Source organism: Lissotriton vulgaris, chromosome 1_2, assembly GCF_964263255.1.
Source record: "Lissotriton vulgaris chromosome 1_2, aLisVul1.2, whole genome shotgun sequence".
In the NCBI taxonomy this organism is placed as follows: Eukaryota; Metazoa; Chordata; class Amphibia; order Caudata; family Salamandridae; genus Lissotriton; species Lissotriton vulgaris.
In genome coordinates, this window is record NC_141686.1 from 359,341,896 (window position 1) to 359,368,438 (window position 26,543).

Sequence of the window (26,543 nt, forward strand, 5' to 3'; positions counted from 1 at the left end):
CCAGAACGACAGACATAAGATTGACCCTCTTAGGGATCTAGGATATGGTACTCCTAACGAAGAAGTTGTTTTGTTAACTGAGGAAACGGGTAATGATGTGTGCTTGAACTGTACGTCGACTGGGGGAGATATCCCAAATTTTATACCTAACATAGAGCCTTTTATAATACAGAATAACATGTCCATATCTAGTGTTGAACTGCCAAATGCTAGCAAAGAGAGAGAGAAGGTAACCTGTTACATTGCTAGCTGGAACATTGCGGGAATTGCGGCCAAGGAGGATGCCTTAGGCTGGAATGATTTTGTGTATTTGTTTGACATCCTGTGTCTACAGGAAACTTAGAGCAAAAATTTCAAAGGCATTGAGGGGTATGTGTCCTATGAGCTCCCAGCATCGCCCTCAACCCATGGTAGAGCTAAAGGCGGGTTGTTGGTGTTAATTTCTGTCAAATTACCCATCCTTGTGAAAAAGTTTGTTAATGTGGGGGCGCATTCGCAAATTTTATGGCTTACACAAGAAATTGGCAGAAACATTCTATTGACAAATGTCTATAATAATGTTTTTGATAACACTAGACATATAGCAATTAATGAACTAGATACGGCAGTGAATAATTTCGTGAAGAATTTTAATGGTGCATTTGAATTTATTTTTGTGGGGGATTTTAATGTTCCTGTGTGCCCATTATCCACCCAGAAGGTTTGTGGTGTGTATAACCGACTGGGGGAAGCTGAAGTCCATTTTCCCCATCACACCTACGGGGAAACTCTGAATAATTTTATGATTCAGTACGACATGGAAATTATGGACAATGCTAAAAATGACATGGGTGAAAATATACCAACTTTTAAAGGAAGGGGCGCTAATACCGTTATTGATTTTATATGCATGTCATCAACCATTGCCCCGCTATGCCCAATGCCCAAGGTGATGGATATTATGTTGAGTGACCATAATTGTTTGACCACTGAATTAACTTTCTGGGAAAAAGATCATGTCTGTGAACAGGGTATTATCGATAATATTGAACCCCATAGACAGAACGGTTATAGACTGAGGTGGAAAGGAGAAAAAGCTGCTGTAACATCAGATTCCATTATTTCTAGCTGTCTGATGGATATCACGGCAATTCTAGAACAGGAAGACACCTCGTCTGATAGTATCGATCACTTCAACAGAATTAATTCTACCATCAATAAAAAGTTTACTAAAGAGGCTGGGTCTAAAGCAAGGTGTCCAAGGGGTTGGTTTGACCATGCTTGTTCTATTGCCCGGAAGGAACTCAAAGAGGCACTTGCAGCAAAACCAAGGGACAAAGATTTGGTGGTCCTATTTAGACAGGGATATAATACCACCCTTAAACGTAGAAAAGCTGAATTACAGCAAGAAGCCTGGGATAATCTCACCCAAGCTGCGGACACGAATAATTGTACCTTGTTCTGGTCCACGGTGAATAGCCCATTCCTAAAAGATGACAAGGTCCCAGAACTCACATCTAATGTGAGCATGGATTCGTGGATCCAGCATTTTTCTAACATCTTTGACACTAGCAATTTAACAGATTCCAATGGTGATAGATGGCCCATCCTAGCCTTAGATATTACCATCAGTGAAACTATGGCTAGTATAAGATCTAGTAAAGGAGGTAAGGCCCAGGGGCCAGATGGCGTTCCCATAGACGTGTACAAGACCGCGCCAGATATTTGGGGCCCATTGCTTACCAAAATCTTTAACACAGCTATTTGCTGTAAAATACCGTCTACTTGGGAAGAGTCAATAATCATCCCTATTTATAAGAAAGGAGATCGGGGGGATGCTAAAAATTATCGACCCATATCTTTATTGGATTTATCAGTTAAAATTATGAGTAGGGTCCTTCTTGTAAGATTAGAAGAGTGGGCAGAATCAAACGAGATACTAAGTAACTGTCAGTTTGGCTTTAGGAAAGGCCGTGGTACTATAGAACAGTGAATTTAGAGCTATTAATGGGAAAATATACCCAGGCGAAAAAAGGGTCGCTTTACCTTTGTTTCGCTGACCTTAGTAGTGCCTTTGATTTGGTAGACCACGCAATATTATGGGACAAATTATTGGAAATGGGTGCCCCTGAAGGAATTATTTATTTCTTAGCTCGACTGTATGAAAAGCTTCGCACCAGCGTCCGTTATGGACCCAATGGGGAATGTACCACAAAGTTTGGGATAGGAAGGGGTATCAGACAGGGGTGCGTTTTAGCACCCCTGATTTTTACCCTTTTTATCAATGAGGTCGAATCTGCCCTGCAGGCAGTCGCTGCAGACGCCCCTAGAGTTAATAACTTTAACATACCTGTATTACTCTATGCGGACGACGCAGTGTTACTGTCTAGGACACCCTTGGGTCTCCAACGTTTGATGGATAGTTTTGTATCCTTCATTAAGAATAGGAAACTGGTGATTAATAAGTCTAAGACTTATGTAATGGAATGCTGTTCGGGAAAAGTAAAAAGTAGAGGTAAAACCCACTATGTTATTGATGGTGAACCAGTTAAAAAAGTTGAAAACTTTTGTTATTTGGGAATTACCTTTTCTAATAATGGGAGTTGGGCCACTGAACATAAGGTGGTCGGAACCAAGATGATTAGGAGCGCCAATGGGGTGTTTCTGTTTGCCAAGAAGCTGGGGAATAGACGTATTAAAGACATGTTAAATATTTACCAAGCTAAATGTCTCTCTGCGGCCCTCTATGGGGCAGGAGTATGGGGTGTGTCATCTGCCAAGAGCCTTCAGGTAGAGGAGAACCTCTTCCTGAAAAAGCTCTTATGTTTACCCAAGTCTACTTCCAATTCCTTGGTTCATAACGAAACAGGGATCCAAGCCCTAAATGATCTGATCATGCTAAGGCCCATACTATTGTGGCGCTCTATCTGGCTCAGTGAAGGTACCTCATTGAACAGAGCAATTATTAAGGACTGCCTTTTATTGGACCAACACTTGAAGATCCCCTGGATTAAATATATTATTGAATGTGTACAAAAATTATTCGGGATCAATGTGTTAATGGACCCCTACAGGCTCTCGGAAATCCCCAAATCTAATGTGAAAACAATCTTTTTAAATCATTGTAATGAAAGGCAACTCTTAGAGGATTCCAAGTTAACTACATGAGTACTGTACAATAGCATGAATGAATTTACCGGTTTCAGTCCATATCTATCACAGGTGACAAGAACCACGCACCAGTTTGTACTAACCAGAATGAGGACGGGTATAGTACATCATCTGGTTGCGTGCCCTAACATTAAAATGCGCCCTATTGGTCCCTGTAAATGTGACAATGAAACTGAACAAAGCACTAGGCACTTTTTGTTAACATGTGATTTGTACAGAGAGTTACGGAAATTCTACTTGAAGCCATTATTCATTAGATTTGGAGTGAGAAACATTACGGAGGTTATGAAATTGCTTTTTAATCTGAATCACCCGGACATTTGCTTTTTTACTGCTTCTTTTTTGCTTAAAGCTATTAGCGCCAGGAAAAGTATGAGTTTTTAAAATACATGTACATTTTTAAAATATTTATTCCATCCCCCTCCGGATATTTTGTAATATGTGGTATTTCTTGGAGATATGTATTGTCTAATGTATTGTATGTAACCAACAATTCTATATTTTTATATTATGTGTTTTCTTCTATGAAATTGTATGAAATGTCTGTATTATATGTGCTTTTATGGACATGTTTTTCAAATGCTCCGAATAAAGCTTTATGAAATGAAATGGATGAGATGACCTTTATTTTAGTTTTGAGTCATTCAGTGTCGAGCCTTGGCCATCAGCTGAAGTGAAGATTTTCTAAGATTGGGACGCAGTAAAGGCACGTTGACTAAAACTTGAACATAGTGACAAGCTGCAGGAGGGAAGTCCATGTATTGGTGATTTGGTCTGCTATGGGCCTGAGTAGACGGGGGATTTACCTTAACCTGTGGTCTTCATAAGTCATGTGATTGCCCCTTACCCATAGAATCTTGTATGGTCACCTGCGGTGGGCAACACCTAGGGACCAGATCTACATGGTCTGGACCTATAGGATCTCTGTTGGGAGCCACTGATTTTCAACACAAGGATGACCAATAGAAGTGGAGGGCGATTTAACTAACTCACGACCAAGGATCATGTTTTCACAATTAAAACACAAATTATGACTTTCACAATTATAGATTTTAAGAGTTTTACAGACATCAGAGGGGATGACCTTAGTTGGTGGTTAGAGGATAGAAGTAGCTAAACTACCACTGGAATCTACCGTCATTTGTTGTGCTAACCTTGTAAGGTGCGAGCTATAGAATCTAAACCGGCATAGATCGGTCGCAAAAGTTGTTTAAAGTTATCAAGAAGATCACACCGATATGAGGAAAATGTAGTCTCTGAATGTTGGTGCCCATTCATACATGTGGAACTCGCTGGCAATGCGACCTTTCCGATCTTCTCGGCAGGACACTTGGAGGGCAGTGTCGCATGGACTCGTTTTCATTTACCATTTACGGAGGTAGCGTCAGTCGGTTTCCCACTAAATGTAGAGGCAGGCTGTGAATGTTCGGGGGTTGGTACAGAGACTGCTGGCAATTCTAGAAGAGAAACCCCATCTAGCTTTGTTACACCCCCCTTTGGTTGGAGAAACAACTAGATGACTGCCCTGCCCCTGACCCCAACCAAAGTCTCTTTTCTATAAGTGGGGTTTATTTTTCAAAAGCCGATGTTGCCTTGGCCAGAAAGGTATCTAAAGAAGTAATAGTTACCTCCTCTGTTGCTCTCAGATTTTTCTTGCCCATGGTGGGCCTGTAACAGGGGAGTGTAGAGGTTAAAGGGGGGGGGGGGGTCCCAGCCTAGCCTCCTCCGACGAGCGTGGAAGGCCCCGCGCGAGTCCCGTGCAGAGGTACCACACTGCTGCCTTGCAGCATCTCCTGGTGAAGGAAGAGCGATGTGGCGTGCGGTGGAGCCTGGGGGCTGTAGTCAGTGTCCTAGCTCTGCTCTGATGCGTTCCCCACAGCAGGACCTCGCTGCTGCCTTTGAGCGCCTCCAGGTGCAGGAAGAGTGATGTGGTGTGTGGTGGAGCCTGGGGGCTGTAGTGAATGCCCCGACTCTGCTCCGGTGCGGCCCCCACAGCGGGACCTCGCTGCTGCCTTTAAGCGCCACCGGGCACGGGAAGAGTGATGTGGCATGTAGTGGAGCCTGGGGACTGTAGTATGTGCCCGGGCTCTGCTCCGATGCTTCCCCAGGGAATCTCTAATAGAGTGCTCTACCTTGCACTCACTTCAATTGTCCAACTTGAGCATAATTAGAGACTTGAATCTTCATCTTGATCTAATCAACAATAAAGAAATCCATGACTTTACTAATGACCAGGCCACTTTCCAATTAGCTCAGTTATTAAAACATTCAACTACTAGGCCGGCCATCTGCTGAACCCTGAGTTTTACAACCCGGCCACCCTTCAAACTGCTCCCCCTATTCCAGTGACCTGGTCAAGCCATTATTTGGTGCCTATGACCATTGATACACCTAGCGTTGAAAAAAACATTACTGGTAACCCCACAATGAGAAAGTAGTGGCATAAACTGGACCCATCTGCCTTTTCAAGGTTTATCGAAAGGAGTGTGCCTCTATTAGACTCCAATATAGAATGGGCCGAGACTTCCACTAAAGCATGGCTCAATTTTGCCTTGGATCATTTTATTCCTGCCAAGCTCTACGAAAGTAGGAAGCAGCCCCCCAGTTGCTTGGTTCAATGAAGCATTGCTCATAAAAGAAGCAATTCAAAGAACTAGAGTGCGCTTGCTACAAATCCTATGATGCTGCCGCATGAATGCAATACTTGAGAGCGATTAAATGCTACAAGAAACTGATTAAGACAGCCCGTGTCAAATTATTTGCCTACAAATCCAAAGCAGCAGCAAGCTTTGAAAAGTAATCTTCTTTGTTGTGAACAACCTGATTAAACCCACCTCCAGTCCTGGATAAGCGGAAGCTTCTAACAGCCACTGCAGCAAGCTTGGTCAATGATCTTTATCTTTACTTTAACAGGGGTGAGAAAACAGTCTAACCTGTCTCTCTTGACACAGGGACCTACCACTCTCAATGGGCTCCCTTGGACCAATTGGCTCTACTTGACATAGATTCTATCTCCACCTTAATGCGTCAAGTGAAATCTGGATCTCCCGATGACCCATTTAAACCTGATTATATTTTAACATTTCAAGAAAGCGCGTCACACCCATATTTCTAGAATTAGCCAAACTCTTGCTGAGCTCTGAAGAAGTATCAATATCATGGAAACACGCCAAGGTTATCCGTCTTCTAAAAAACCTTCGCTAAATGCCACTCAGCCAGAAAACTATCAACACATTTCTCTTCCGTCGTTTCTGTCCAAGGATGGGGAGAAACATGTAAACAATCTCCTAACCGAAATATTAGAATAATATAAACTATTAGATTGTCCCCAAAATGGATTAAGATCATACGGCACCAACATTGCTATTTTAACAGTTACTGAATCCCTTTGCAGTACTGCAGATGCCGGCAAATCCCAGGCTCTGATACTCCAAGATTTAAGTGTGGCCTTCAACCCTGTCTCGCATGCAATAATATTAACTCGCCTCACTGACCTGGGGGTACAGGGCAAAGGTCTGGCCTGGTTTACCTTCTTTTTAAAGGAGTGGTGTTATGATGGTTCTCTCTCTTTCCTCATTGACCTGACGCGCGAGGTTGACTGGTCATCCTTGGAACTCTAGTTTTTTCCAGGTCTTCCGGTCATTCTAGGCGTGGTGGTTGCTGAGGGAGGAGTGTGGGAGCTCTGTCTGATGAAAGTAGATACAATAAAACTATCTATACCTTCATATTTGACTTCTGGTTGTCCCCTACTTGAACAAGTGGTCTTTTAAAGTTATACCCTCCCCTTTCGCCTCATCACAAAGAGGACTGGCTCCTGGTGTCCCTCTGGGTTCGGAGCTCATTCCTACCCTTTTTAGGTCTTGCCTAGCGTTGCTGTGTGAATGCGCTACCATCGCTTTGCGAGGCATGCAGTATACACTGTAGTGTGGAAGCTTTGTGGAAGCTCCGCCCACTCTCTGTCCATTGGCTTTTGTCTTAAATGCTGCCTTCCGATTGGTTTGAGGCTTGTTTGTCCCTCCTCATTCATCATTTGTATCCTTCCACGGCTATTGGCCCCTTTACTGCCTACACTATTTTCTTCTCTGTCTCCCCACCCCACCCGCCCCCTCCCTCAGTCTGTGACTTTGCACCCTCCCCCACCCGCTCCCCCTCCCCCCACTACCATTCATGTTTTCTTGCCTGCTGGCACTTCAGTTTCATCTTCATTATTGCACTTTGAAATATGCGTGCTGTACAAAAACTTCTTGTGTTTAATTAACTAGATTTTGATGTTACTCTAAATATATTAAGACTCTACGCAACATTCGGGGTATGCATGGCAACTGACTCCCCTTAGTTCCCAATTGCCATTGTTGTCAGGCCGGAGGAGCGGCAGTGTTTTAACTCATGTTTAAAACGAGCACTTTTAATAACTTCCTCTCAATTCAGCGCTATAATCTTGTGTGCTGAAGTGACTCGCTAACAAAATGCACTTTTTTGAATTCTGAAGAGACGTTATCGCACATTTATTTTATTTATTTATTTATTTATAGGTTTGTATAGCGCTGGAATCAACTCACAGTGGAGTATCTCTGCGCTTTGACACCTGAAGAACACCAGGAGATAGATGGGGGTGGGAGCTACATTTCATTTTTAAACAGTAAGGTTTTTAATTGTTTCCGAAATTTTAAATGGTCTGTGCATTGTTTAAGTGACAGAGGGAGTTTGTTCCATAGAGTAGGTCCTGCTATGGAAAGTGCCTTGCTCCCGTGTCTGGCTTTCTTGGCCCGTGGCACCAGCAAAAGAAGATTATTACTGGACCTAAGAGATCGAGTGGGGGTGTATGGAACACATTTATTTTCCAAATAGGCAGGCCCTTGTCCATTTAAGCACTTATGAATCAGGCAGCATGTTTTAAATTTCGTTCTCTGCCGGACTGAAAGCCAATGAAGTTGGTCAAGAAGGGGTTTGGAGGCAGTTCTGGGAGGGGCATTAAGGACCAAACGAGCCGCAGTATTCTGGATGACTTGAAGTTTGGCCAACACCCCTTCATTGGCAGAAAGCAGTAGACCGTTGCAATAATCAATCCTGCTTAGAACAAGTGCCTGAACTAAGGTTCTCCTCACCGAATCAGGCAGAAGAGGAAAGACCTTGCGCAGTAGGCTGATGGTATGAAAGCATATACCTGAGATATAGTTAACATGTTGCTTGAGTGTCAGGTCTTGATCCAGACAGACCCCTAGATTCTTTACAATTGACTTGGGTTCAGGAACAACTCCCAAGTCGCTGAGCCACCAATCCAGGGACCAAAGCAGTTTAGCTTCTCCAAACAACATAACCTCAGTTTTACTGACGTTGCATTGAAGGCAGTTGGCCGACATCCATTGTGCCACTGCCTTCATACCGGCTGAAAAGGAGCTCTTCACTTCAGCGGAGATAGTTTTGAACGGGAAGAGGAGCTGCGTGTCATCAGCATATGACACGGGGATGAAACCATACTTAACGCATCACTCTTGCTAGGGGTGCCACATAGATGTTGAAAAGAGTGGGGCTCAAACAAGAGCCCTGTGGCACCCCTTTGGAAATCTCTACCTCCGCTGACCGATACGCGCCCATGGTGACACTCTGGGTGCGGCCAGATAGAAAGCTCTTTAGCCAGGCAAGGGCTTTATTTTTGATCCCGGCGTTCGACAACCGTTCTGTCAAGATGGAGTGTGACACGGTGTCGAACGCCGCTGATAGATCTAACAAAACCAGGATCACTGATTTACACATTTGCATCATGTTTACTGTATGATTAACATGCCGATCATTTTCACGGTTCGCCCACTGGCTCATATGGCTCAATGGCTCCAAAACTGAGGTCCTAGTGATCGGGGGAAAGGATGCCAACTGGACTCAGGATTGGTGGCCTCCTTGCCTTGGCCCTACACCTATCCCTGGCAGGGAGGCAAAAAACCTGGGAGTCTGGGTGGATCCGAAACTGTCTTTTGAAAGCCATGTCAACAAAGTAGCAGGGAAGTGCTTTGGAATAATGAAGACCCTAAACCGCACTTTGGACCTTCTGCCCTTGGAGGCTAGAAAGACCATGACCCAAGCTTTAATTACCTCCCGCATAGATTATGCGAATGTACTGCTACTGGGGACTACTGAGAAAAATATGAGGCGGCTCCAGGTGCTACAAAATACTGCAGCCCGGCTGGTTCTCAAACTCCCCAAAAGAACGGCATCAAAACCCACTCTGTCTGCCCTTCACTGGCTTCCGATAAAAAAAAGGATCCTATTCAAGGCACTCTTAATCTGCCACAGGATTACCGCCTCAAAAGCCCCTGAATATTTGAAATATTTAGCTATCCCCTATCAACCCAACAGAGCACTGCGCTCCATGGGCATGGGCCTTCTAAAAGTACCCCGCATTAAGAAGGCCAGAATGGGTGGTCGCTCCTTCCGAGTGTTGGCAGCCAACCAGTGGAATACTCTTCCCTATGAAATTAGGCAGGCAAAGACTGAAATGGTATTTAGGAAGTTACTGAAAACACACTTGTTCATCCAGTAGCCTCAGATACTGCCTGCTCCGTCACTCTCTCCACAGCGCGGGGACACGCCGGGATGGCGTCACCATTGCGCTTTATAAGCCCCTTTGTTATTATTATTATATACGCTTTGGCTTGTCTCGGGCTGGCTCTACCCACTAATTAATATATTGGCTCATGCACCTCTAACAAAGAGAGATGAATGGATAAATGACCGTGAGCCCCGTAGATGGTAGAGGAATAGACTGGTGCAGACAAACTGACAAAGTCAGACTCCTTTGACTCCCGTCAGAATCATCACTTTTAATAACCTGGAAACCTGCCGGAAACTCCTGCATGCTCCAACCTCATCACTCTCACCTATTCTTAGCAGAAGCAGCAGATTCTGAGCTGTGCCCTGCTGGTGCAGTGGAGCACGGCATAGTCTGTAGAAGCGCAGGGATCCCTAGCCTCTCATGGCAGGCACCTAAACCTTCCGGGTGCCTTCACACTCAGGATAAATTAATACATTTTGTTCTGTGCTTTAGTCGCCCCTCTGTGAGCAATGTCTGGTAGATGGAGCTCTGTGTTAATAAACACATTCAGAGAGGTGGTTACAAACAACAGCCACAATACCGTACATTTTTAACATTTTGAACGTGTCGTTAAATACCTGCTCATCGAGTACCTCAATGGCTGATCATTCCATGGCACTACCAAAATTACATCTGGACACATTTGCTCAACTGTAAAACACTCCCTACTATGGGTCATTTAACAACTCGGGGCTTTGGGGTTAGGTAACCTACTTAGGATGCTATGTAAAAGATTAAATAAAAAAATGAATGCAATGAAACTAATCAACCAGCACTTTGAAAACTGACACGCATTCTGGTATTTTGTATAATTAATGTCGATTTTCTCATAGATGCGAGTAAAGTAATCTTAATGATATCTGCACACTTTTAACTAATAGCACCGGGCTACCTTTGACAACTAGGCAAAGAATACATTTTCATGTACTCCCGAAGCCCCCCTGCCCCCCATCCCCATGGCAAACTTCATTGCCTCCAAGTGTTTGGGGGATAACCAAGACGCAGGAGAGTGAGTCAAATAGTCTAGAAAATGAAAGAGAATCCGGGATTTGGATTCACATGCTCCGATCGCGTTGGTTAGTCTGTAAGCACTACTTTTATTAATGAGTTTCTCATTAGTAAAGCACCACGGTGTACATGTGTGGCGAAACTTCACCCATGAGGTACTTGCCAAGCAATTGTTGACACAATCCACACTTTGCGTCTTTTTCAATATATTTATTACGAAGTGCAGGACCTTTCCAAGGGATTTTGCACACTACATACATTCACTCTAAAAATACAATGTGTAGGTAAAAAATAATTGCCATTCACACCGTCAATAGCTCTAACTCACAAATGCGAGACCTATTTGCGTTGCAAATGCTTGTGAATGTTGACATCAGACCTCTGGCAGAGGAAGTGAAGTATTATGGAATATCTCTTTAGTGTTGTATGATGATGACACTCAGCTAATTATTTCCCTGTCGGCAGAGTCGACTGGCTTTTGTGTCAAATCTAAAAACTGTGTATCTGCGTTGGCCAAATGTATGCACGACAACTGTTTAAAACTTAATTAAAAAAACAGAGCTCTAAGGAGCAACCAGCCTAGCTGCCTGGATGCAACTGTACATGCCCCCCAGAACGCTACGCTCCATCCAATCTAAACTTGGCCCACATCCCTCGTCACAGGAGAGACAGAACGAAAGGTTTCTCCTTCCATGTCTTAGCTCCAACCCAGATGAAATTCTATGCCTCCTAACCTAAGAAAGATTCAATATCACTTATTGTCCCGGAAACAGTGGAGGACCCAGCTCTTCTCCATCAAGGCTGACTATTTCGCCTCTCTGGGGCTGCGTTTATTAGGATCCTTTTATGTCCCTTGCTGATATTTTCTGACACCCGGACCCTCACCTTCCCCTCAGGGCAGGCAGCCTTCAGGTGTTGTGCTTTCTAAGGCTCGGCTCCCCTTTTGTAAAGGGTCAAAGTGGTAACACCCTTGCAGCAAGTGCCTTTATCAGCCACAGGATTAAGATACGGTGCACCCCAATTCCCAGCTCACTAAAAGCCTGAAAAAGACCCAAAATGGAGCATGTACCTACATGTTCGCCTCCCCTTTTTGTACCTCATAAGTAGCTACCTGTGCACTTCCTCCGTTTTTATGTCCCCGGCGAGCTTCTCTAAAGATGCTTTTGATCCTTCTACGCTATCATGGCGTTTGTCTATTACTTCATTACCTGATGTCTGCTGTGTTCATTGTGTCACTCCCCTGCTTTAGTGGTCAATGAACCCTGCTGAGCGAGTATGCAGCCATAAGGGAGCTGAATGTAAGAAATATCCAGAGGTGTAAGTTCTGCACTCACCCTCAAGCAATGGACATCTTGTCTTACTCCGAGGAGCATGCTGGCACCAAACGGAAGACATTTAGCTAGATACCCCGGTAAAGGCAGAAAAAGAGAAAAAGCAGACACGTACTGGCAGCAGAGATATCGCAGGTATATTATTAGTTGTGATGGAATGACTATAATAAATGGTGCAATCTTCCAACAAGTGCTTTAACCATCCCTAGTTAGAAATTCAGCTCCTCCAGTGTAAACTGTGAAGTACTGTCAAGAAGAGTGTGAATGGAGCTACATTTGTTATATACTTCCTGAAGTGTTACATTTATTATAAACTTCATGAAAAGTTTTCTTTGTCATTTAGTCTTGAAAGGGTTACTGTTGTCATACACTTCCTGAAACTGAAATGACAGCAGCACATCCTGATCCATCTCTTTTTACACAATACCTTCTTGTTTAAATGAAATCTTAGCCATGTGTGTTTTCGTAAAGCTGTACTTCTAGCAAGTGGGCGCTCCATGCGTGCTCTTTCTCTACTAAGTTACTCTGTGAACACTGAAAAATCACCTCCTTTTCTGAATTAAGTAAGATTTACATGTTCAATAGAACATTTAGTTAAATATCTGTGTATGGGGAAATATCTCTTGGTAACTTTCATAAATGGTCTTTTACAACTAGTTAAATATTGTGTATTCACATACTCTTACATTTCCATTTAGTGATTTTAAATCTCTTTACATCCAATAGGAAACCAGCCTTGAATGCACAAATGATCGTGAATAATGACAGTAATCGAGCTAATCTGAAAAAAAGTGGTAAAAAAATGAGCTCCAATATTCAGGAAAAGATCTGCACAGTCAGAGACTGAGAAACTTGAACATAAACTGATAGATCCTCGAAGAAGCAGTCAAGAGCAATTCAGTGGATGTAAGAGTCTGAGCTGTGCACCTCCACGCAACAGGACTAAGAAATGACCTCTAGAAAATTAAGGCAACAACACTGACAAACCACTTCCTGTATAATCAGGCCTCCACCACCAGCTTTGATAATGTGTTAGGTATGAGGTGGATACAGCATTGCTCTGCTTCCCGTGATGATGACAGACCACCATTGAGCACGCTAGGTGTACTGTAAACTCTTCCTGGCCAAACCACAGGAACAAGAGAAAAGCCCAAGGGAGTGGAGCCAGACAACTAAGGGCAAAGGAAAGAGGGTCTCTTCGACGAGAAGGAAGACTAATTTTCACTCATAAACATGCAAAACCATTCCGCAACCTAAAGAAATAACCACATACAAAGAAGCTTCACTTGCCACAATTTTAATATATGTAGTTGGTGAGTCTTGTATTTCGTTGTGAAATCTGAAATCAAGCATCCAAAATACCACACACATACAAGGAATGTGAGAATAACACAAGTGCTTTATCAACCATGTTAGCTCCTCAGGAAACCCAGTCATGGGATGCAGATAATTATAAACCTGACCCAGAGACACTAACCAAGAAAGAGAAATCATACACAAGCAGCAAGAGCTTTAGTTTATCATCACTACTAAAGAGCCATCAGCAAACACACACAGGAGAAGCAACATGCAAATGCAATGAATGTATGAAGAACTTTAGTCAGTCATCACAACTCCAAAAACATCAGCGAACACACACAGGGGAAAAACCATACCATTGCACTGAATGTGTGAAGAGATTCAGTCAGTCATCACACCTCAAAATACATCTGCGAACACACACAGGGGAAAAACCATACCATTGCAATGAATGTTTAAGTATGTTTTGTGATTCCTCAACTCTCAGGAATCATCAGCGAACACACACAGGAGAAAAACCATACCATTGCAGTGAATGTGTGAAGAGCTTCAATCGGTTATCACACCTCAAAATACATCTGCGAACACACACAGGGGAAAAACTGTAGGAGAGTAGGGTCTGCTATCCTATGGTCACCCCAATTTTTGCTTTTTGCTTCACTGGTTTTCGACTTACTGAGGCTGTGGGCCTGCTAATCAGACCCCCAGCCTGCTGTTCTCTCTCTAAATTTATAATACATGTGCTATAGGTACATACCACAATTGGAAATGGACTCCTTGTCAGCCCCTGTACCATGCACTATAGGTGCTCAGGGCATAGGTGCCACCAAGGCCTACCAGGGGCTGAAGCATAGCTTTTGCCACCCCTGGTGGGTTCTTAAATTGACACAACTGGCTGATCACTCAGCTGGGGCAAGTGGGTGTAATCACCCCTTGCTTAGATATAGTATACCTATATCTAACCCTATATCTGGACACATATATAACCTGTGAGCCACTCCTATGGAAGGCCTCATCAATCCTGGAGGCAGAGTGCGTGGTTTTATGTGAGATGGAGCTCTGGCATGAGCTGAGCCTGTCTGCAGCTGTCGGGAACAACTCCCTAAGCTGATCCGGGATAATGCCATACCATATACTCTTAAGCGCCTTATAATCCTCGCGGTTATATAGCAACTTTGGTTTGGCTTTATCAAAACATGTCGTGTAAGGTGTCATACGAATTGGAATACTACCCCCTCGCCAGTTCTGGCGACGGGGGTAGCATTCCACCCTTCTAGAGGGAGAAGACATGTTACTTTACTGAAACGCGGTTGATTTAAAATGAGCCTCAGATCCACAAAATGGATGCCCCTGCCACAGACACGGGTCTGGCCTCCTGCTGCTGACCGAAACCCGGCAGAGGAGGCCTGGACAAAGAGTTTCCTGTCACAGGGCGGTGTCAAACCACCCCAGACAGGAGATAGTGGATTGGAGTAGGGAGGTTTCAAAGAAACCAGACACTGCCTGGGGAGCACAAGGCTGCCCCTTGCAGGATCCGGCCAAACCGGTTCTGGGGCCTCCCAGCCCCTGTCCCAGTGCGGCCAGGATCAAAGGAGAGGGGTGTAACCACCCCCTTCCTGGGTCCCACCCATAGTAGGGGACCTAGCAGGATGTCCAACCCCCTAGATTCGAATAAGAGGGGGAGCAGTCCCAACGGACTTCAGATCATCCTGAAGAAACATAAGAAACGAAATCTGGACCCTTCGACTTTCTACACGACGTGAGAAGACTGAAGAATCTCCCTTGTGGTCAAGGAGTGACCACCCTGTGCAAACAGGCACCATCCAGCCCTCGACCCTTGCTTTGTTGCAGTTCCCGCCGGAACTCGAGCGACAGAGATCGACGAGATCAAGCTTGCCTGCCTTCTACCTGCCCGATCCACAGTCCCTGCAGAGCTGAGACCCGTGGAGGCGACCGGAAGCGTGGGGCACGCCATCTTGAAAAGGCCACGAGACGCTGACCGTGCAGCCCACGAGTGACCCTCGAAGCTGTACACCGGGGTTTGAGAAGCCCCAGCCCCGAGCTCCACTTGCACCAAAGCTCACCCCTCCACACTCGACGAGTGCTGCGTGGGGCCCTTCTGCCTGTGTGTGCTCGACGCGTTGGCCCGGTCACTTGCCAGCTGGCTTGTGGCCCCTGTGCCGACGAAACTTGAAATCCGACTTGCTTTTCTGGTTGCTCCAGATCTGCACCAGCTCCTGTGAAAAGGAGCACCCACTCTGACCCTCCTGGTTCGAGTGATAAGCAATCTCCCGGTTCCGCGTGGATTGCTTTTGCCAAGTGCTGTTTGCTACAATCTTCAAGCCGACGGTGCTGACGGCGAGAGCCTACGTGGGACAGATCGTGACCTGCTCCTGGACGTCGCAGATGCCCCAGAGCCCACGTGACAGCGGAGAGAAGCCTATCGACAACCGCCTGATTGCGCCCGACATTGCCTGGTTCCGTCCTGGTTCCACCCTGGTCACTGCTGAGTGACCCAGACTCTGTCCCCTCTGCTTTCAGGTACTTTTCTACTTCGATCCACCCTTGGATCGCACCGGACACTTCTGCTTCACAGCGCCTGCAGCTGCAACAGCTCCAAGCACCAAGAACCTGCGTGACAGAACCCGACGCCACTTCGACCCTGTGCACCCACGGCCTGTGGGTGAGGTAACTTTGCAACGCCGGTGTCCTTACACTGGCACACACCTCTAGGGTCTGTGTCTGAAGTTTTGTGTTCCTAGGTTCAGCGGAAGTATCATTTAATTCACTTTAACTAACTTTTACGCACCATTGACTTTACATTGGTGCGCGCCGCACTTTCCGTGCTGCACCCGTATCCTGGGGGCTACTCCCGACTTCTTCATTGCTTGTCCTGACTGCTCCCAGCGAATCTCTAGGCCCTAGGCCTAACCATTGCTCGATAAGTGTTACTTATACCATTTTTTTAGTATATGGTCTGAGTGGCCCCCCGCCCTCAGCCATAATTGTGCCAACTTTATATGTTTAACAGTGCTTTTGATTTAACGCTTGTACCCCTTTCCTCATAAAGAGTACTGGGGAGTAATTTAGAAATAAATACATATATTTTTACAATATATACTTGTGTGGTGTCCTTTCATTTGATTACAGGATTGTATGTGGTAAAACAGCTCGCTTAACACGACCTCTTAAGTTTAGCCTTTAGGCTGCTTAGTCCATGCTACCACTAGGATAGCTTGTCTAACAAGGTTGACTTACAACCTGACATCTTTGGGGTTTGTTTGGACTGATACCCAGTGGTTCCAGAATTGGAAACACTACCTATCAGGCCAACTTCTCACATTGGTGTGCAGCGGTGCGGATTTGAGCTTGCTGTTTGTTTTACCATTGCAATCTTTATCAAATTGAAAGATCACATCAAGTACCTCTAGGTACATATAAATCAAAAGCTTAGCATATTAAGTTCTACTGAACTTAGTAGTTGTAGATTAAAGGGAGTAGCACACCCTGACTACAACTCACTAGCAAGGTACAGTAGGAAACCACTTAGTGTAGGTAAGTGCACCACTTACACCTCACTAGCAGTCATGTCTGATGCAGATAGAGCCTCAGGCTCTGCTCCTGTAGAAGTTGATCCTATAGGGACAACATCCAGATATGACAACCTTAGCCACAAAGACCTGAGTGCCTTGTGCACAGCCAGGGGGCTAAAAAAGGGCAGAGGCCCTACCATTCCTTCCCTAATAGCTCTCCTAGAAAAGGATGACCTAGATAAGGTGAGTCAGGCTCCCTTAGAATCAGGTGAAGGGATACACTCCCCTGAGAATGAGAATCTTCCAGAAGAAGAAGAGGAGGAGGAAGAGGAAGAGGAAGGCTCTGATGTAGAAGAGCCTGAAGATCAGGATCAGCAGGGAAACCAGGTACAGGTTGCCAGCCTTAACCAGGCCAACCTGGACCTACATGGGAATGGAGGAGGCCAACACCACCCCAGATCTCATAACCAAATTCTCCCAGGTAATAGGAGGGAGAGGTCTCTATCAGGGGACTCTCACCTTTCTAGTGCCTCAAGAGAATCTCAAAGAGGGATGACTTCCTCCCAGAGAAAAGAGCATAGGGCCAGAATGAGGGCTGTCCAACTCCAGATAGAGAGGGAAGAGGTAGCCCTGGCTCAAGCTAAGCTTACCTTGGAACAAGCTCAACTTACCTTGGCAAGGGAGAAAAAAATAAGTGGCTTAGATGCCACTGGTGGCAGCAAAGTTCCTAAAGAAAAAGACAGGGCCTATGACAATAGAAACCTGACAAAAATTGTGCCCCCCTACAAGGAAGGGGATGATATCCACAAATGGATGACTGCTCTTGAGAGGGCCTGCATGGTACAGCAGGTCCCTGAGGATCAGTGGGCAGCAATTTTATGGTACTCCTTTTCTGAGAAAGGGAGGGACAGGCTCCTCACTGTTAGACCTGAGGATGCCAAAAACTACTCTGTTCTGAAGAGTGCTCTTATTGAAGGGTTTGGCCTAACCACTGAGCAATACAGGTTGTTGTTCAGAGACACCCAAAAAGCACAGACTCAGGACTGGACTGATTTTGTAGATTGTGCCACTAAGGCTCTGGAGGGTTGGCTGCAGGGAAGTAAAGTTTCAGACTATACAGGATTGTACAATCTTATGATGAGAGAACAGATCCTTAATAACTGTCAGAACCAGCTGTTGCATCAATACCTTGTTGACTCTGATTTGACCTCTCCCCAAGAATTGGGAAAGAAGGCAGACAAATGGGTCAGAACAAGGATTAAGCAGAAAAACCAGAACCAAGGTGACCAGAAGAAAACAGACCAGAAGGGTGGGAATCAGAAAGATAAAGAAAAGGACCAGAAGTCTTCAGGCCCCCAAACTAGCAATAAGGAGGGGGGTTCCCAAAATGGAAACAAGAAAAAGAAGAATGATGGCCCAAAGAAACCTTGGTGTAATACCTGCAAATCAGTTTCACACTGGGGCAGTGAATGCACTAAGAAAAATCCAGTCCCCACCACTGCAGCTCCTAAAGCAACTGCACCCCCTAGTACAGTCAGCAGTGGTGGTACACAGCCAAAGGGTTTAGTAGGGTTGACCCTGGGTACTGAGGTGGAATCTGGCCTAGTCAGAATCCCCACACAGGCAGTTCTCCTATATGATGTGGACATATCTTTGCCCACTGCAGTAAGCCCCAGTAACCTGGGCAAATATAGGCAGACTCCCTTAATTAATGAGAAACTGGCTCAGGCCTACAGGGACACTTGTGCCAGTGTCACAATGGTGACACCTGGCTTTGTGGACCCTGGACAGATTGTACTAGGTGAAAGTTACCTAGTGACCAATGCAAGCAACTCCACTACTTCCCATAGTGTGGCTGTTGTGAACTTCTCCTGGGGAGGGGTAGATGGCCTAAAGAAAGTTGTTGTGAGTGCAGACCTCCCAGTAGACTGTCTGTTAGGCAATGATCTTGAAAGCTCAGTTTGGTCAGAAGTGGAGTACAGGACTCATGCAGAAATGCTAGGGATTTCAGCTCATGTCCTTGCAGTGACAAGGTCTCAGGCTAAGAAGTGCCTTCCTGAACCAGTGGTGGATCTTGAAACAATAGACCAACCACAACCCAAGAGGAGGAGCAAGAGGGTTAAGGCTGTGCCTTCCCACTTGCCCCAGGTTGAGGATCAAGTTTCACAGGAAACTGATTCTGCAGTCCAAGAGGAGACTGTCTCAGATGAGCTTGAACCTGAACAGGTTGAGTTTCTGGGGACAGGGGGACCCTCAAGGGCAGACCTGGGGCAGGCCCAATTAGATTGCCCTTCACTTGAACCCCTCAGACAGCAAGCTGCTGCTGAGGCTGCAGGGAATGCTCAAGGTACCCATAAGGTGTATTGGGATGAAGGGCTCCTTTATTCAGAGGCTAGAGACCCCAAGCCTGGCACCACCAGGAGGTTGGTTATACCTTTGAAGTTTAGGGGCTTCCTTCTTACCTTGGCCCATGATATTCCCCTTGCAGGACACTTAGGCCAGAATAAGACTTGGGACAGGCTTGTTCCACACTTTCACTGGCCTCACATGTCAGAAAATGTCAAGGAGTTTTGTCGCTCCTGTGTCACTTGCCAAGCCAGTGGCAAGTCAGGTGGCACAACAAAGGCCCCCCTGATACCACTACCTGTGGTGGGGGTACCCTTTGAAAGAGTTGGAATAGACATTGTGGGTCCCATGGATCCTCAAACAGCATCTGGGCACAGATTTATACTGGTGGTAGTGGATCATGCCACCAGGTACCCAGAGGCAATTCCCCTGAGGACCACCACAGCTCCTGTGGTGGCAAAAGCCCTCATTGCAGTTTTCTCAAGAGTGGGCTTTCCAAAGGAGGTTCTTTCAGACAGAGGTACTAACTTTATGTCTGGATACTTAAAAGCAATGTGGAAAGAGTGTGGAGTAAACTATAAGTTTACCACACCCTACCATCCACAGTGCAATGGGCTTGTGGAAAGGTTCAACAAGACCCTAAAGGGAATGATAAAAGGTTTACCAGAGAAGCTTAGGCGGAAATGGGACATCCTTTTACCCTGCTTGCTCTTTGCTTACAGAGAGGTCCCACAGAAGGGGGTTGGCTACAGCCCTTTTGAACTTTTGTTTGGCCACCCTGTAAGAGGTCCATTGAGTTTGGTGAAGGAAGGATGGGAGTTACCTCTCAAAAAGCCTAAACTAGACATTGTGGACTATGTACTTGGTCTCCGCTCCAGGATGGCTGAATACATGGAGAGAGCATCCAAAAACCTTGAGGCAAGTCAGGAATTACAGAAAGCCTGGCATGACCAAAAGGCTGTTATGGTTGAGTTCCAGCCAGGACAGAAGGTGTGGGTGTTGGACCCAGTGGGGCCAGCAGCTCTCCAGGACAAATGGACTGGACCCTACCCTATCATTGAAAAGAAGGGAGAAGTCACCTACTTGGTTGACTTTGGTACCCCTAGGAGCCCCCACAGGGTGCTCCATGTGAACAGATTGAAAGCATTTGTTGACAGGGAGGACATGAGTCTCCTCATGGCCACAGATGGGGAACAGGAGGAAGAGAGTGACCCTCTCCCAGACCTGCTTTCCCAGAACCCTGATGATGGTTCAGTTGATGGAGTAGCCTTGGCAGGCAGCCTCACTGAGCAGCAACAGGTGGACTGCAGACAGGTGTTGCAGGCCCACAGACAATTGTTTTCACTCACACCCAGTCAGACTAACTGGTGCACCCATGAGGTGGACACTGGTGACAATCTGCCTGTGAAGAATAAGATCTACAGGCAACCTGACCATGTCAGGGATTGTATAAAGGCTGAGGTGCAAAAGATGTTGGAGCTTGGAGTGATTGAGCCATCAGAGAGCCCATGGGCTAGCCCAGTGGTTCTTGTGCCAAAACCTCATACCAAAGATGGGAAGAGAGAAATGAGGTTTTGTGTGGACTACAGAGGTCTCAATGCTGTCACTAGGACAGATGCTCATCCCATTCCAAGAGCAGATGAGCTCATTGATAAGTTGGCTTCTGCCAAGTTTCTGAGCACATTTGATTTGACAGCTGGCTACTGGCAAATCAGACTAGCTGAGGAGTCAAAAGCCAAAACAGCATTTTCGACCCCTAGTGGACATTATCAATTTGTGGTAATGCCCTTTGGCTTGAAGAATGCACCTGCCACTTTCCAAAGGTTGGTGAACCAAGTCCTTGCTGGGTTGGATGACTTTTGTGCAGCATATCTAGATGATATTGCTGTCTTTAGCTCCACCTGGGAGGATCACCTGATCCACCTGAAGAAGGTTCTGGAGGCCCTGCAAAAGGCAGGCCTGACTATCAAGGCTACTAAGTGCCAGATAGGGCAGAGCAAGGTTGTGTACTTGGGCCACCTAGTAGGTGGGGGTCAAGTTCAACCACTGGAGAGCAAGATCCAGACCATACAGGACTGGGCTCCTCCAACTACCCAGACACAAGTCAGAGCCTTCTTGGGCCTGACTGGGTATTACAGAAAATTTGTAAAGAACTATGGGTCCATTGTGACACCATTGAATGACTTGACATCCAAGAAGATGCCCAAAAAGGTTCAGTGGACAGTTAGCTGTCAAAAGGCATTTGATGACCTGAAGAAGGCCATGTGCTCTGCACCTATCCTGAAGAGTCCTGACTACTCCAAACAGTTCATTGTACAGACAGATGCTTCTGAGTTGGGGGTGGGAGCTGTGCTTTCACAACTTAATCAAGATGGTCAAGACCAGCCCATTGCTTTTATTAGCAGAAGGCTGACCCCCAGGGAGAAACGTTGGTCAGCTATTGAGAGGGAGGCCTTTGCTGTGGTTTGGGCCCTGAAGAAGTTGAGGCCATACTTGTTTGGTACTCACTTCCTAATTCAGACAGACCATAAGCCCCTCTTGTGGCTAAATCAGATGAAGGGTGAAAATCCCAAACTGCTCAGGTGGTCCATTTCCCTACAGGGGATGGACTTTACAGTGGAGCACCGCCCAGGGACTGACCATGGTAATGCAGATGGTCTCTCCAGGTACTTCCACTTAGAACATGAAGACTTATCTGGTCAAGGTTAAGTTTAATGTCCCTGCGTTTGGGGGGGGGTTATGTAGGAGAGTAGGGTCTGCTATCCTATGGTCACCCCAATTTTTGCTTTTTGCTTCACTGGTTTTCGACTTACTGAGGCTGTGGGCCTGCTAATCAGACCCCCAGCCTGCTGTTCTCTCTCTAAATTTATAATACATGTGCTATAGGTACATACCACAATTGGAAATGGACTCCTTGTCAGCCCCTGTACCATGCACTATAGGTGCTCAGGGCATAGGTGCCACCAAGGCCTACCAGGGGCTGAAGCATAGCTTTTGCCACCCCTGGTGGGTTCTTAAATTGACACAACTGGCTGATCACTCAGCTGGGGCAAGTGGGTGTAATCACCCCTTGCTTAGATATAGTATACCTATATCTAACCCTATATCTGGACACATATATAACCTGTGAGCCACTCCTATGGAAGGCCTCATCAATCCTGGAGGCAGAGTGCGTGGTTTTATGTGAGATGGAGCTCTGGCATGAGCTGAGCCTGTCTGCAGCTGTCGGGAACAACTCCCTAAGCTGATCCGGGATAATGCCATACCATATACTCTTAAGCGCCTTATAATCCTCGCGGTTATATAGCAACTTTGGTTTGGCTTTATCAAAACATGTCGTGTAAGGTGTCATACGAATTGGAATACTACCCCCTCGCCAGTTCTGGCGACGGGGGTAGCATTCCACCCTTCTAGAGGGAGAAGACATGTTACTTTACTGAAACGCGGTTGATTTAAAATGAGCCTCAGATCCACAAAATGGATGCCCCTGCCACAGACACGGGTCTGGCCTCCTGCTGCTGACCGAAACCCGGCAGAGGAGGCCTGGACAAAGAGTTTCCTGTCACAGGGCGGTGTCAAACCACCCCAGACAGGAGATAGTGGATTGGAGTAGGGAGGTTTCAAAGAAACCAGACACTGCCTGGGGAGCACAAGGCTGCCCCTTGCAGGATCCGGCCAAACCGGTTCTGGGGCCTCCCAGCCCCTGTCCCAGTGCGGCCAGGATCAAAGGAGAGGGGTGTAACCACCCCCTTCCTGGGTCCCACCCATAGGAGGGGACCTAGCAGGATGTCCAACCCCCTAGATTCGAATAAGAGGGGGAGCAGTCCCAACGGACTTCAGATCATCCTGAAGAAACATAAGAAACGAAATCTGGACCCTTCGACTTTCTACACGACGTGAGAAGACTGAAGAATCTCCCTTGTGGTCAAGGAGTGACCACCCTGTGCAAACAGGCACCATCCAGCCCTCGACCCTTGCTTTGTTGCAGTTCCCGCCGGAACTCGAGCGACAGAGATCGACGAGATCAAGCTTGCCTGCCTTCTACCTGCCCGATCCACAGTCCCTGCAGAGCTGAGACCCGTGGAGGCGACCGGAAGCGTGGGGCACGCCATCTTGAAAAGGCCACGAGACGCTGACCGTGCAGCCCACGAGTGACCCTCGAAGCTGTACACCGGGGTTTGAGAAGCCCCAGCCCCGAGCTCCACTTGCACCAAAGCTCACCCCTCCACACTCGACGAGTGCTGCGTGGGGCCCTTCTGCCTGTGTGTGCTCGACGCGTTGGCCCGGTCACTTGCCAGCTGGCTTGTGGCCCCTGTGCCAACGAAACTTGAAATCCGACTTGCTTTTCTGGTTGCTCCAGATCTGCACCAGCTCCTGTGAAAAGGAGCACCCACTCTGACCCTCCTGGTTCGAGTGATAAGCAATCTCCCGGTTCCGCGTGGATTGCTTTTGCCAAGTGCTGTTTGCTACAATCTTCAAGCCGACGGTGCTGACGGCGAGAGCCTACGTGGGACAGATCGTGACCTGCTCCTGGACGTCGCAGATGCCCCAGAGCCCACGTGACAGCGGAGAGAAGCCTATCGACAACCGCCTGATTGCGCCCGACATTGCCTGGTTCCGTCCTGGTTCCACCCTGGTCACTGCTGAGTGACCCAGACTCTGTCCCCTCTGCTTTCAGGTACTTTTCTACTTCGATCCACCCTTGGATCGCACCGGACACTTCTGCTTCACAGCGCCTGCAGCTGCAACAGCTCCAAGCACCAAGAACCTGCGTGACAGAACCCGACGCCACTTCGACCCTGTGCACCCACGGCCTGTGGGTGAGGTAACTTTGCAACGCCGGTGTCCTTACACTGGCACACACCTCTAGGGTCTGTGTCTGAAGTTTTGTGTTCCTAGGTTCAGCGGAAGTATCATTTAATTCACTTTAACTAACTTTTACGCACCATTGACTTTACATTGGTGCGCGCCGCACTTTCCGTGCTGCACCCGTATCCTGGGGGCTACTCCCGACTTCTTCATTGCTTGTCCTGACTGCTCCCAGCGAATCTCTAGGCCCTAGGCCTAACCATTGCTCGATAAGTGTTACTTATACCATTTTTTTAGTATATGGTCTGAGTGGCCCCCCGCCCTCAGCCATAATTGTGCCAACTTTATATGTTTAACAGTGCTTTTGATTTAACGCTTGTACCCCTTTCCTCATAAAGAGTACTGGGGAGTAATTTAGAAATAAATACATATATTTTTACAATATATACTTGTGTGGTGTCCTTTCATTTGATTACAGGATTGTATGTGGTAAAACAGCTCGCTTAACACGACCTCTTAAGTTTAGCCTTTAGGCTGCTTAGTCCATGCTACCACTAGGATAGCTTGTCTAACAAGGTTGACTTACAACCTGACATCTTTGGGGTTTGTTTGGACTGATACCCAGTGGTTCCAGAATTGGAAACACTACCTATCAGGCCAACTTCTCACAAAAACCATACCATTGCACTGAATGTGTGAAGAGATTCAGTCAGTTATCACACCTCAAAATACATCTGCGAACACACACAGGGGAAAAACCATACCATTGCACTGAATGTGTGAAGAGCTTCAGTCAGTTTACAAACCTCACAATACATCAGCAAACACACACAGGAGAAAAATCATACCATTGCAGTGAATGTGTGAAGAGCTTCAGTCGGTTATCACACCTCAAAATACATCTGCGAACACACACAGGGGAAAAACCATACCATTGCACTGAATGTGTGAAGAGCTTCAGTCAGTTTACAAACCTCACAATACATCAGCAAACACACACAGAAGAAAAACCATAGCATTGCAATGAATGTGTGAAGCGCTTTAGTGGGTCATCAGACATACAAAAACATATTCGAACACACTGGGGAAAAACCATACCATTGCAATGAATGTGGAAGTAGTTTTAGTGATTCCTCAAATCTGAGAAATCATCAGCGAACACACATAGGGGAAACACCATTACAGTGCCAGGAATGTATGAAGAGCTTTAGTATGTTATCAATTCTGCGGAGACATCAGTGAACACACACTAGATCGTAGCATTCTGAATGATCTGTAAGGTGCTTTTGTGTTGCTGGAGCTGGAGCTGCCAAATAAACAGTGTTCTCATAGACCAGCCTTGCCTAGAGGAAGGAGTTCTTCGATATAATATGTACATCAGAAGAAAGGCGACATCTTCAGTAGCCAAAGATAGTAGAAACAAATGCTTTCCACAGAGTTCATTTTAGCAAAGTGCTGAGTCCGGGAAGTTCTTCCTGCTGCCGACCATCATCATCATCACCACCACCACCCATCCACACTGCCAGTCAGGAACAGGAACGAGACTGCTCTTTAGCACACCCATCCTTATACATAACACACTACAGGGGTTTGCTTCAGGGTCAAACTCACTTTCCTTACACGTTATCAGCAGCAAGTTCTAAACTGAACAAATTATATTAAGGAACAAGTGGTTTGTACAGCCATCAGTGGCATAATACATTTGAAACCCAATACTTTATAAATCTATAATAATAATACATAACCAAACATCCAAACACCACCCATGTATGGACATCAAGAGCCTTTAAAAACCACACTACAGAGGTGTGTACCGGGATCAAACTCAATTTACTTTAACATTAACATGAACTAAATATGATACAGCAGAAACAATCATGAGGCTATGAAATGTACACAATGATGACTAGATTTTACATATTAATATGACATGTATGATTTTAGATATGTAATAAAACAACAAATTTATTTGAATTCATGGTATTTGACTGCTGATTGTATAGGAGATCTTAAATGTGATTTATTCACTACATTTTAAAGATAATTTGTGATGTAAGCAAGGAGCCTAGTTTATTTGGGTAGCTGTTGCGCCATATAAGTTGATAAAATAAATAAATAAATACATTTGGCAATAGAGGGGTCAAATCTCAATAGCATGACTGCTTTCAGCAGGGAGTCTGGAGCAGGTGGTATCAGAGGGGACTATTCTCGACCGTGTGCCTTCTCTGAGTGAGAGGCGGTTCTTTGCTTGAGATGGTACCACCTCTGATTTCATAAGCAAAACATGCTTTTATTTTGTGTCACAAATACCCTACTGAAAGCCCACCAGTAAGCCCACCTGTAGGTTTGTCACTGGATGTCAGGCTGTGACCGAATTATACCAGGTGATTCAAATGTAGAACATGGAAGGAAACATAGAGCAAACAATTCTCTGAGGAGAGATGGGACGAGCTATGGGGCTACTCACAACTGATCTCAAGA

At 46.0% G+C, this 26,543-nt stretch overlaps 1 pseudogene across 1 annotated transcript; it reads left to right on the forward strand.

Moving 5' to 3' along the window:
* Positions 1–7,563: 7,563 nt before the first annotated feature.
* LOC147736844 (uncharacterized) lies at positions 7,564–26,036 on the forward strand (annotated as a pseudogene). Its single transcript, XR_015307584.1, has 3 exons — positions 7,564–7,762; positions 12,802–13,971; positions 24,732–26,036. The product of XR_015307584.1 is annotated as an uncharacterized LOC147736844 (transcript).
* Positions 26,037–26,543: the final 507 nt, after the last annotated feature.